This window comes from Lagopus leucura, unplaced genomic scaffold (genome assembly GCF_019238085.1).
Source record: "Lagopus leucura isolate 7727_CA_CO unplaced genomic scaffold, USGS_WTPT01 Super-Scaffold_73, whole genome shotgun sequence".
NCBI classification, from domain to species: domain Eukaryota; kingdom Metazoa; phylum Chordata; class Aves; order Galliformes; family Phasianidae; genus Lagopus; species Lagopus leucura.
Window position 1 is genome coordinate 27,443,547 of NW_024962252.1, and position 12,284 is coordinate 27,455,830.

Sequence of the window (12,284 nt, forward strand, 5' to 3'; positions counted from 1 at the left end):
GCCATGCAGCATGAATCAAATCAAAGCAAATGAAGAGTGAGTAAAAAGTGGAGGAAAAGTCTATTCTTCCTGCATTAAACTGCTCAGTGAATTGAGGAAGGATGCGTAGTTCCTGTAAAAAGAGCAGGAGGGTAGCAGCAATATGTCACATGCTTTGAAATCATGCAGTTAACTTCAGTTTTCATACTATTAATTCATTACGTCATTATTAAAGTGTTCCATATGCTCCAAAGTTATGCAATGTGGGAGTGTTCTTCAGTTTTCTGCAAAGAACTCTATCTTATGACTTTTAAAGCTGCAATCACAAACTACAGATGCTATGCCACTGCTTCGGAATTTACACACTGACAAATAAAGAAATCCTGGTCCACTCCCATAGAACATGGAGATTTTCTCTCTCTACCTCCCTCTTTTCATGAAATAACTTTCTGTTTTATTTCATTTCTCATCTATTTTCTGTGTATTTTAGAGCTTATGCATTTAAGTTGCTTCTTCAAAGGCATTTTAAATGCCTCTGAAACCATTAGCTGCAGTGATGTGAGCCTTGCAGAATGATTTCTGCCCCAGTACTCTCCTAAATCCTTCATCTCAGAGAATGGGAGCCACGCTTCAGTGGAGAAAAAGTGAAGTTTCTAGGTGGTACCAACATGAAATTACTATCAGAGAGCATCCTAATCCATTCTTTTCCCAACAGAAATATTAAGTAAATGCATTATTCTAGTCGGTTTCACTTTATCACTTGTAAACCAAATGGAGTTTTCATTCAGATAGCAAATCATGCTGACACCAAACATGCTGGAATTTAAGAACAAAGCTCATAGCTTTATATTTCATCTTAAACTTCCATAGCTATCCTGAAGGTCACAATTTCTTACATGACATAGTTTGTGGAGTATTTGGCATCATCTGTTAACACTAAATGTTATCTCAGCACTCTTCTGGTTGACAGCAAACATTTTCAAAGAATAATAGAATCATTTGAGTTGGAAAGGACTCTTAAAGGTTATGTGGTCCAACCGCAGTGATCAGGGACACCTACAGCTAGATCAGGTTGATCAGCATCCCTCTAGCCTGACCTTGGGTATCTCCAGGGTCGGGGAATCCACCCTCTCTGGGCAACCTCTTCCAATACTTCACTGTCCTTACTTTACCACCTTTAAAAATTCCTGTAATCTGAGACCCAACAAAGCTGGGTGCAGATAATGAAAGCTTCTCTCAGAGTTTCTTTGGGGATTGATTTCTCCTCAGCATTCTGGTAAGTTTTGATGGTATTTCACTGTTCTCATAGAATATTCCTCTCCCAAACCTGTTAGCTTGCCCGAAGTTGTGCTTTGTTGGATTCTGTCATTGTTTCTGTCTGCAGATGTAGGGCTGTGAGCACGCAGTCAGCTGTGCAGTGTGGGTGGCAGGTGAACAGTGCTCCTGGAGCAGGTGGCATCTGTCTCTGGAGCTCCCTGAGGACAGCTGCCATGTTTAGACTTTCTCAGGGAAGTGCTATTGAATTTTGAGCATCCTCAAGCTGCCTGGACTTGACAGACCTTCAGATTCACATTTAATATTGGATGCAGACTTTGCCTTCATCATTTCCTTTTGCAGATGGTATCTCTTTAACCTGCAAAGAGTTATTATTTCCTTTCACATAGGGTATATTTGAAAGAAACTTCCTTTTCCACATCTTTATATTTACTTATCTGCAATTATATGGTGTACATTTGCAGTGCAGAAGACATGAAAAGAGTAGATGTCATGATTCATAACAAACGAATAGTGCTTTTATCTCAGAAATTAATTTGGAGTGAGGCAAATAATATTTTAACTCTCTCTTCCAAAAAATTGAAGTGGTGTAACTCAATAATGTTGTGCCTTGTGCTGGTAGGCTGGAAAAAACAAAATATTTACTTTCAGTTGAACATAATTAGCATTGGGTGAAATGGAGAGTCGTTGAAATGAACACATCCGTAAATGCTTTCTTGTACATAATAGACAAGGTTATTGCCTTGCAGATTTCTGCTGAATAAAATGCCAAAGGTGTCATGGCATTTTCAGGGGAATGGTTATGTAAAGATGAAAAGTTCTGAAGGGAAAAAATAGAGAGGGAAGAGCGGGACGAGCTGAAAGTGGGAAAAAAATGAGAAAAGCAGGAAAAGCAACAGAGGATATGAGGCTGAGAAATGAAGAGAAGAAAAGCACCACCTATGAATTTCCCATGGCCATGACTTCTGTTGCCTGCAGGGCTGTGCATGGGGCTCTGAGCCTTGCAAGCCAACTGGCTTGGATCTGCTGTGGCCTTCGTATGCCCTCCTGTATCCCATGCGAGCCAGAAAAATATTACAGGGAATATGAAGAGAGTAATAGCGGCACCTGAAAAGTACCAGACCACAGAGCATTCATGCCTTTGACATTCCTCATTCATCAGGTGATGATGAGCTCTCTGATGTATGGAAAAAGGCTGCAGGGAGGTTGTCATGAGTAGGTGAGTAGGAAGAGGAATTCTTCCTCTTTCTGAACAAAGACTGTTGCTGGACTTTACTTTCACTCTTTGGTGGCACAGACAGCAAAAATGTAGCCTTGCGAATTACTATCTGCACAAGAAATAGGAGATGAGCAGTTCAATAACAGTTTCTCTATTCATGACAACTGTCATGCAGTGTTTCACTTTGATCAGCAATGTGACATTTGATCTAAGTAGAAAGCACCAGTGCCTTCAGTTTCTCATGATGGTAACTTGACTGTGAAATTTCCATTTAAAAGAATGATCTCTCTTTTTGTTTCTGTAGAATACTCCTAGATAAATTAGTAATAAAATTGCAATGTAATTATCAGCGAATACGAGCAAATCTCTCAATAAATCAGATCACATTTAATTGCAGTGGGAAGCATAGGGTGAAAGTTTATTCCAAAGTGTCTCAGGTGAGCAGCATAAATTCACATGGATTTTAACTGACCTTATGTACTTAGGCATGTGATAATCCAAGCTGCAGGTGATCTTAAAATCATAGGATCATTAAGATTGGAAAAGACCTCTAAGATCAACTAGTCCAACCATCAGGCCATCCCTACCATGCCCACTGACCACATCCCTCAGAGCCACATCTACATGGCTATTGAACACCTCCAGGGATGGGGACTCCATCACCTTCCTGGTCAGCCTGTGCCAGGACAGCACCGCTGTTTCTGAGAAGCAATTTTTCTTAATAGCCAAGCTGATCCTCTTCTGGCACAACTTAAGGCCATCACCTCTCATCCTATTCCTGTTACCTGGGAGCAGAGACTGACCCTCACCTTGCTCCATCTTCCTTTCAGAGAGTTGTAGAGAGTGACATAGGTCTCCCCTGAGCCTCCTCTTCTTCAGACTAAGCAATCCCAGTTGCCCATTTCTGCCCTCACATAATAAAGCAAACAAGCATCTGCTACTGCTGTGGTTCAGCAGCTCAGGCTCTCTCTCAAACATTTCAGTGCTGTCTGAGAGCAGATCCAGGAAAACTTAAGTTGAAGCAGAGAGTCCCTGACCACTAGTGACATGACCTTGAAGATCTTTGTGTCATTTCCCTGCATGATCTTGTGTAGAAAGGTAACACAGCCCTGCCTTTCTTTCTGTAGCCTTGGGAAGCTTCAAGCAGCCATCCAGTGCTGTAAGCGTGGTTATTGTAGAGGCAAGAAGAGGAGTCATTTAAAGGCAGCTTTATTCATTATAGCTACAGTCAATAAATAATATCTTCTTGCTGTTGGCGGTAGCATTACTTGTCAGGGAGCATCATCATGTGGCTCCTTTTCCTCAAAAGGCAATTACTTTAAACAAAACAACTTAATACATCTTCCCTAATCTTTTTCCATTTGCGTGCCTTTGATTAATGTCATGTGCACATTGTGATTAAAATGCGTTCTGCGTCAGGGTCTTTCACTGCTCAGAGCCCACCCTGTGAAATGAACTTGTTCCTTTTCTCATAAAAACATCACCTACAGCATTACTGATGTGTACCACTGTTCACCAAAAACAAGAAACTGAGCTCAAATGCAGCAAATCAGAGGCCAATTTAGAAACTTACACTGTAAGTTTTCATACACCATGCATTTTGATACAAAACCAAACTGTCTTGGGGAGAGCACTGCAATACCTGCACTTGACCTCTTCTCACACTCGTGCACACCAGCACACTGTTGAGGCAGTGGGTTTGTTCCTCTGTGTTGCTCTCAGCAGTGCACTGTGCTGGTCAGTTGTGTCATCTGGCAGGCTGTGGGAGATAGAGCTGTCGTGCTGCTGTATATCCCATGCAAAGCTGTGCCCCTCTGCAGAATGAAGAGATGCTCCGCTGCATCAGGAGTCAAGGGCTGCTTGCAAAGCTTCACACAGCTCTCCATTTCTCTAAATGACCCCATCATGTGATTTGAGGAACTCACTGCAGACACGAGACACTGTGTTAGGACTCAGCAGGGAGTTCAACACTGGCTGTGTGTTCTGTTTAGCTGTGATCTGATGGTAAATGCAGTACTGTTGTTCTTCAGGAGACTTCACTCTAGTATTTGAAGATGTTATGAGTTACAGTGATAGTCTTGCTCCTCAAAGAAATCAGTATCCTTTAGAAACATCCCCCTGAAGTTTTGGGAAAACTGTTTTTGGAGTTCAGATCCCCATTCACCTGTATGCCAGATGACAGAAGGATTACCAAGAGGTGATGTGGTAACATGCCATAACATTTCATCATTTCTATGTACCACGCTGACTGAAGGATTGGTCAGCCCTCACAAAGAGCCTGAGGAGGCGGATGGTTGTGCAAAGTAGATGTTCTGGCTCAGAAGAAAGATGAGCTGATGTTACTGAACAGGGAGGAAATGCAGGGATAGGTGCCCACAGATTTCTGTCCATCAGTGGTGGCAGACCTTGGCTTGGTCCAAGAGAACAACTCTTGCATAAATTTTGGAGCAGATGCTCACGAGGTGGCTCTGTTCTGTGTGTGACCCTGGGAAAGGCTGTTTGCAGGGCTCACAGGAAGGCAATGGTGACATTTTGTTGAACTTATTGCTTAAAGATATTTTGAAAATCAGCTTAGGAAGAAATAAGAATTCAGGTTCATGGGTGGGTAAAATGATTGCCAGACGTGGTCCTTTAATATAAAATAAAAAACTTGCTCTTTATTTCTCAAAGAAATTGCTGACAATGCAGCACGCTGTGAGTGTGCAGAGCTATTTCTGCCCAGATTCACTGCTGCCCAGAAATAGTACTGCAGTGTTCCCAGCTTGCTGTGCTATATCATGAAGTTTGAGTGGCATTCAGCATCCTTCTGCAGTCTCCTGATAACTCTGTCAAATCCAACACAATTAATTCCTCCAACCCCAAGCTGGGTCTTTGAGATGTGTTACATGAAATGCAACGACATGGCAGAAAGCTGCCTCTGAGAGCATGTGCTGGAGAGCCATAAAGAAAGAGGAGATCAAACATTTACTATTCTATAAAATGTTTAAATCTGCTGATTTGGGGAGGTTGAGTCATGACTCAGAGTTGGCAATCTTCTCAAGAGCCCTTGGTGTGTTTTTCTACTCCACCACTCTTAGCTTTCGCTTGTTCCCACCAGTGAGTTCTGGGAGCATACAGGTGTAGGTGAGCTGCAAACCCAGAAACAATCCTCTGGGCCTTTTTTTTTATTATTCCAGTGAAACTGGTTTGTTTGTTCTTCAGTTCCCCATGTTCTCATAGTGCTTCTTTAAAATGCAGTGCAGGTATATGAGTGATCCCACTGCTCCTTGCAGTTGTTGTGCTGGAATCTTCTGTCTCATCTGCTATCCGTGGATGCTCCTCTTGTCTTTTACCACGGCCTCCTGATTCTCAGAGTTTTTCACCTGATAGCAAAGAAAGGGTTTCTGGCCAGCTTTACCCCAGCCACAGTTGCATTCAGCATCCCCACCAATCCTGGCTCATCAGCTGATGGCTGTGCACTAATACTGTGTAATTTTCCTTTGATCAAGTACAGCTAATCCAAGTGCAGATTAATTATTAAGCCAAATATTAACGAGATGAAAGGGGTCCTGAACAGTGTGCTCCACCTGCATCACAGACTTCTGCTTCCTCTATACTGTGACCAATAACAGTGGCAGCACTGTTCCTGCCCCTGCATGGTTGGGTGACCAAGAAGAGATTTAGATTTCTCCCTGCAAAAAAGTTTATAGTGAGAGGCTCCTGTATTGCTCCATGAAGGGATGATTTGTAAGATCGGCACAAAGATCCAGAGTTGAACAATCCTTGGCCATGTAACAAGCATTAATACCTGGTATCGGATCACAGCCACAAGGTACACAGCAACACAAAACACTCTTCTTTGGTGCATGGTGAAGGCTGAAATGACCTTGTTCCTCTGTTGGAAATAGGCTCTTGTTTTGATGCTATTGAAATTGGTTGCACATTTTCTGTTAGAGCATTATTCACTGTTAGGAAACTCTTGTTCAGCAAAATTGAAACACTCCGTGGGAAGACACATCTATTAGCAAAAGTGGAAGGAAAGTAATGAGCATACAGTTTTCATTAGGGTCCTACTGCTGAAAAAAAACTCAAAATCAGTAGAGTATTTTTCAGGAAATTATTTTTTTTCTTTTAAATGTCAGAGCTACCTGTCATAACGAGATCATGAATTTTGACTAGGCTAAGGAATTATAATTGAGTGTTTGTTGTAGAAAATCAGCTGTGGCTCTCAGCCGAAATATGCCTTTCACCCATTCTTTTAATCTTTGAGTTCAAAAATGGGAGGGTCAGCCTGTCGGCTTTCAGGCTTCACAGAAATAAAACAGAAAGTTTACAGGAATATTTGTTCTGACATCCTCCCTGGCTATGAATGGAGGAGTTTCAGTGAGACTTTTTCTGTGTTTGCTCTGTCTTCCCTCAGTGTGGTAGCATGGCAGTCTCAGTGCCTTCCTCAGGGGAGTCAGGAGATGCATCAGTTGCTGATGGTGGGCAGCCTGCCAGAAGACAGTGTCTGCTTCAACCCAGGTGTCTCTTAGAGGCTGTGGTCACAGAATGAAGTCTGAAAGCATAGTTTAGCAATAAGCTGTACTGGGCTCTACTTACCTAGCTACTAGTTACGTATTGTTGGCAACCCAGAGCTGCTCGCCTGCTTGTTTAATTTTTCTTTCTGAGGCTTATGTGTGTCTTTTGTAGGTTAGAACCAAATGAAAAGAAAGTTCACAAGTCCTCAGCATTCCTTTTGTGTCATCTGGCATCATGAGTGATGAAACTGCTGAACCAGGCCTGGCCTGACAAGGGAGATTTTCTGTCTTCTTAATGAGCTAATTATATTTTTCTTCCCAGCCACTCGCATTATTACTGTCAGAGGATCAACACTTTGTAACACATGGCCAGCACTGCACTGTGAGATGGGAAAATGTCCATATTTCCATTGTCCATTTTAATGTGGGAAGCAGACAAATTGCAGCTTAACAAGCTGAAGTTTATACAAGCACCTCCACACAAAGAAGATAAACAGAAGCCAGAAAACATCTTTGTGGATGTTTGTTATATATGTCAGAGCAGCTTTACTCCCGGAGTGTTATCCAGAGCTGGACTTCATGTTAACAATAGCTAGTGTCTATGCAATTTCTGATGAAGATTTTTGGTAGAGGGGCAGAATAGGTTGCTCACACACAGCCAGAAGTGGTTTGGAACGTTCAGTGTTGCCATTTCTCTCTTTCTCTTCCTGTTTGTTTGTTTGTTTTTAAAACAAATTATATACATACTTAGCTGAGAAATGAGGAAGAGAGTTGGGTAATTTTAAAGCAAATTCCCACATTAAATGGACAGATGGTCCTTCTATTGCAGCAATAATTTTAATGGGAACAGTTCACACAAATTCTATTAATTCCCTATGTAATTTCTGAGATTGCTGTGAGTTGGCATTAAAGGCTGTAGCAAGAGGATAACAGGTAGCCTTTCAGACACTCCAATAAATTGCCAAGGAGCCTGCAATTTTGTCTTGGCACAGCAGTCTCGATTATTAGAGGATTCAACAACAGAAACTTCAGGGAATGGCAGGCTTTATTTTTTTTCCAGGAGAGTATTTATATTTCATTTAGTAGCTAATCCAATGGTTTTATTTTATCACTCAGGAAGGAAAGCAGGCAGCACACTATCTTCTGATTGCAAGTGGTATTCCCTAAGAACAGGATCTCATAGACCCAGTTTGTTTGTTTTTTTTTCAAATAAGCTTTTAATTGTCTCCAAGCTCTTGCTAGATGTGTGCAAATCCCGTCAGCCTATCATGCAGCTGATCCAAATCCACTGAAGAAAAACAAAATATTCCACTTGACGTGTGAGCTTTGGACCAGGCCTTCATTCATAGCAATGGCCTATTTTCAAAACCTACTCCAACTGTTGACTCACCCCCACCATGTCCACTAACCACATGCCTCAGTGTCTCATCCACACGGTTCTTGAGCACCTCCAGGGACGGTGACTCCATCGCCTCCCTGGGCAGCTGTGCCACTGCCTCAACACTCTTTTGGAGAAGAAAATTTTTCCTAATAGCCTACCCGTCTCTAAAACGTATGGATGTTCATTTGTATGGACTTCCTGATCTATTTAAATTTCATTATATATATATAATCACCTTCATCTCTGAAGATTTTTGAAGTTCTGATGAGCAACCTGCTCTCACCAGCCCACAACTGAGCAGGAGTTGTGCCAGGTGGCCTCTGGAGCTCCCTTCCAGCCTACACGTGTCCATGGTTCTGTGACAAAGAACAGCTGAATAAACCTTGCTCAACATTCCTACCAGTTTTCTTGTCTTCACACCTTAAAAAACTTTGGCAGAAGAAGAGGCCAAGACAGATGTCAGCAGGAGAAGCAGCAGCTCCCCCTAAGGGCCAGGCCTGCCAAGTGATATTGGTGCAAAGTTCCAGAAGTAGCTGTGGAAAAATAGGGGAGCCAGTAGGCTAGAAAAACCATGAGCAAGTGTTCAGTCTCAGAAGTTATTGTATTGGAAGCACCAAGAAAAAGCAAGCCAACACAAGCGTTCTCCAAGAAATCTTCCATTTTTTCTAGGTTTCTGAGGTTTGACCCACATTTTGCTTTGTAGCCTTGTATTCTGCCCTATAGAAAGAGTGACAAAAAATAGACAGTCACTGCCCTGTGTTCCTGTGACATACTGAGAAATTAAACTCTGGGGAAAGTAAGCTGTATGTGTGGAAGTATTTCTGCTTGTATTTAAACCTCTGTTATAGTGCAGAGCCTAAAAAAGCCTCCTGCTTGTCTGAAGACATTTCTGTCTTCACAACGAAAAGAAGCTTTGATGTTACATTTTTTCCTGGCTTTCCCTAAGGCACAACTGAAAGGTATAATTAGCTTGTCCCTGGGGCACAAAAAGCCCTGCTACTGACATGGCATCTTTGATTCCTTCTCTCCGTCTGCACTGTGCTGCTCCGGGTCAACCTCAAAGTGATAAGGCAAATTACCTGAGCAGCTACAACCTTAAAAAGGAAAAACACTTAAAATGTAGCTTTTCAAGTTGGTTTTCTCTTAAAGTACTGATTGGAAATGAGATGCAGTGGTGTGAATTGGAGATGAAAAGATGAAATTGGGCCAGGGAAGGGAAGATGTTATGCCACAGCAGAAATGGCTTACTTTGTTTTTTATCAAATACATCCACAGCAAGTGTAAAATTGAGGAGTGAGAAGGAGCACTGCAAAAGGGCCTGTTGGTAGTAGAAACTGATGTTATACGCGAGTACGGAAAACTAGGATGAGTACACAGGTTTATCTCAATGTCCTGGAAAGGGCTTAAAATTGATTCATCTCAAATAATGCAGCATGCTTTGGGTGAGATTACTCCTTCCTTCAACCACCCTTGATAAAAGCACTTATGCAAGTGTTGAACTCTAAGTATGTGAATAATGCTGTGTCCATTTAGCAAAGATCCCACTGACTTCATTTCCATAAGACTCCTATTAATATTTAGGACATCCATTTCCTACTCTGGGAAGTGTCAGGAGAAGTAAGAATACTGCACAGTGGACAAAACATGGAAGTCTGTGTAAGAGAGCACGGAAGACGGAAGAAGCTCATAAAGAAAGGACTTGTCATATTAGCTAACTGAGCCTTCAATATTTAGGCTTGTTTGTTCTTTCATGCCTTCACATCATCGCACAGCTTGTATGTATGTGCTCGTATAAAAAAGAAATGACAATAAACGTCATTAAAGGAAACTCCATCCAAAATTACTTCACCTAATTAGAAACATGAAAGGAAAATGAAGGGAATGTCATTTACGCTGAAAAAGGTTGGGCACAGAAATGCACTGGAAAGATTTGTCTTGGTCATAGGGTAGGGAAAAGAAAAAGCTGTCCAGCTCCTGAGGTGCCTCCTACTTGTACTTGTTCAAAATAAACTACTAACTCCAATGATTGCCCTTCCAGAGATGGGCTATTTTGGGAAAGTGGAGCTAAGCCAGAGGGAACAATCACGGAAATGACAGTGCATAACCAAGCAAGGCAAAGCAGGATTGGTTTCTGATCTTCTATAAAGTGATTCTGTTCATGCTTGCACTTTAGCACAGGGTTTCACATGAAGTGTTGTAAACTCTTGGAATTGAGGCAAAATTTCTGTCAGTGAGGCACAAGTGCTGCATTTGTGCTGATGAGAGAGCAGTGCCACATAGCATGGGCTGGTGCTGGGCTGGGCATGTTCAGCTGGATGGATTGAGCCCTTGGCTCTCTGTGCCTCCTGGATGCTCTGAGCTACCACATGATCCCAGATGCAGCCTCAGCATCTCACAGTGCCTCAAGGCTTCTTCCCTCCTCTGAGTTTGCATGGTGGCACCTCACCAGATCACATGCAAAGTCACAAGTCTGTGAGTCATAGAAATGCAAGAGAGCGGAGATGCCAAGTGCATGGAGACACTCAATGGCAAGAACCCAACGTGCCTGTGAACACCTCCTCTATAGCTGCCTCTATAGCTGTCTTTGTGAAAAGAGTTAGGTGAAGTGATTGCCTTTCAGCTGAGTAGAACAAATTGTGTTTATGAGTAGAAGCACAAACCAGCCAGGGACCTACTCCAGCAGCCATGGCCTGAACCTGGATTCCAGATTCTTAACTGCAGAACAAAATCCTGATCTGGGGAGGAGAAATGCCAAGTTGTTCAGTAGCAGGAGCTGTAACCCCCTTTCTCACTGGTTGCTCACTGGTGAACCATCTCTGACTCACTACATTCAGAGCGTCTGCTTGGCTTGTTTGGAGCAGGAAGAAGTGATGAATTTCCTTTCTTCAGTGCATTTCTAGTAGAGGTGGCTTGTGGTGGCTCTCTGGTTTGATTAGTAAACATTGACCAGTTTTGCTTGGTTGCCCTCAGCTCTTCTTCATTGCTTAAGGTAAGTTCTGCATTGTAATACAAGTTTTCTGTTGTCATAGTGTTTATCAGGATTTATTTTTGTTCCTGCATGTGCTGACACAGCTATGGATAAAATAAAGAAATGTATTACTATGCACAATAGTAAATGTGATCTATCTCTTTACATGTATAACAGTGTAACTGGAACAACAATATTTCTTTGTGCATAGGATTCACTTTTTCAATGGGAATTTGACCAAGTTAAGAAGACAAATGATAGATCTGCTTGACGTCATGGCAATTGGTAGACAGAGTAGTTATGGGTCTTGCTTTGCTGCTTTATTAAGGCTTTTTGCAGCACCACTCCTCCCACAGTTCCCTGGTTAACCTGAAAACACGCACAAGCACCACAGGACCATCTTCCTATAACAGTGGTACTGCAGGACTAAAGAGCTCACGCACTTCTTGGGTGTGAAAACCTGAAGATTGCAAGTTTGGCTGCACTCACAATGCAATAGTGCAAGGTGCAATAAATATAAATATACAATCAGGTCTAGACTTTGAGGTATCATCTTTCCAGTGGACTCACAGCCACTGGAATCTCTCAGGGTTCCTTCAGTCAGCCAAGCCTTCATCTCCGGTGAGAGCTATGACTACGGGTGGGCTCATCCCAGCTGCACAGGGTCCTTCCTCCTGCTGACTACTCACCCTACACAATTACAGTGTGCTGCTAGAAACCAACATGCAGGGCTGCAGTTATGGTATAACACCTATGCATTCTAAGGAAAAAGTGTACTATTTACAGTATGTGCGATATTATATGGTGCTTTATATCTTTATTCTGTTCAGACAAACAGCAATTATATCTTGCTTCAGTGTGTGTAAAATAAGCATAGGAAGCATTTACACAAAAAGAAGAATAATGAACAATACCAAAAAATCTCTTACCTTTGTTATAGCAAGAAAGTTATGGAAGAAAAAA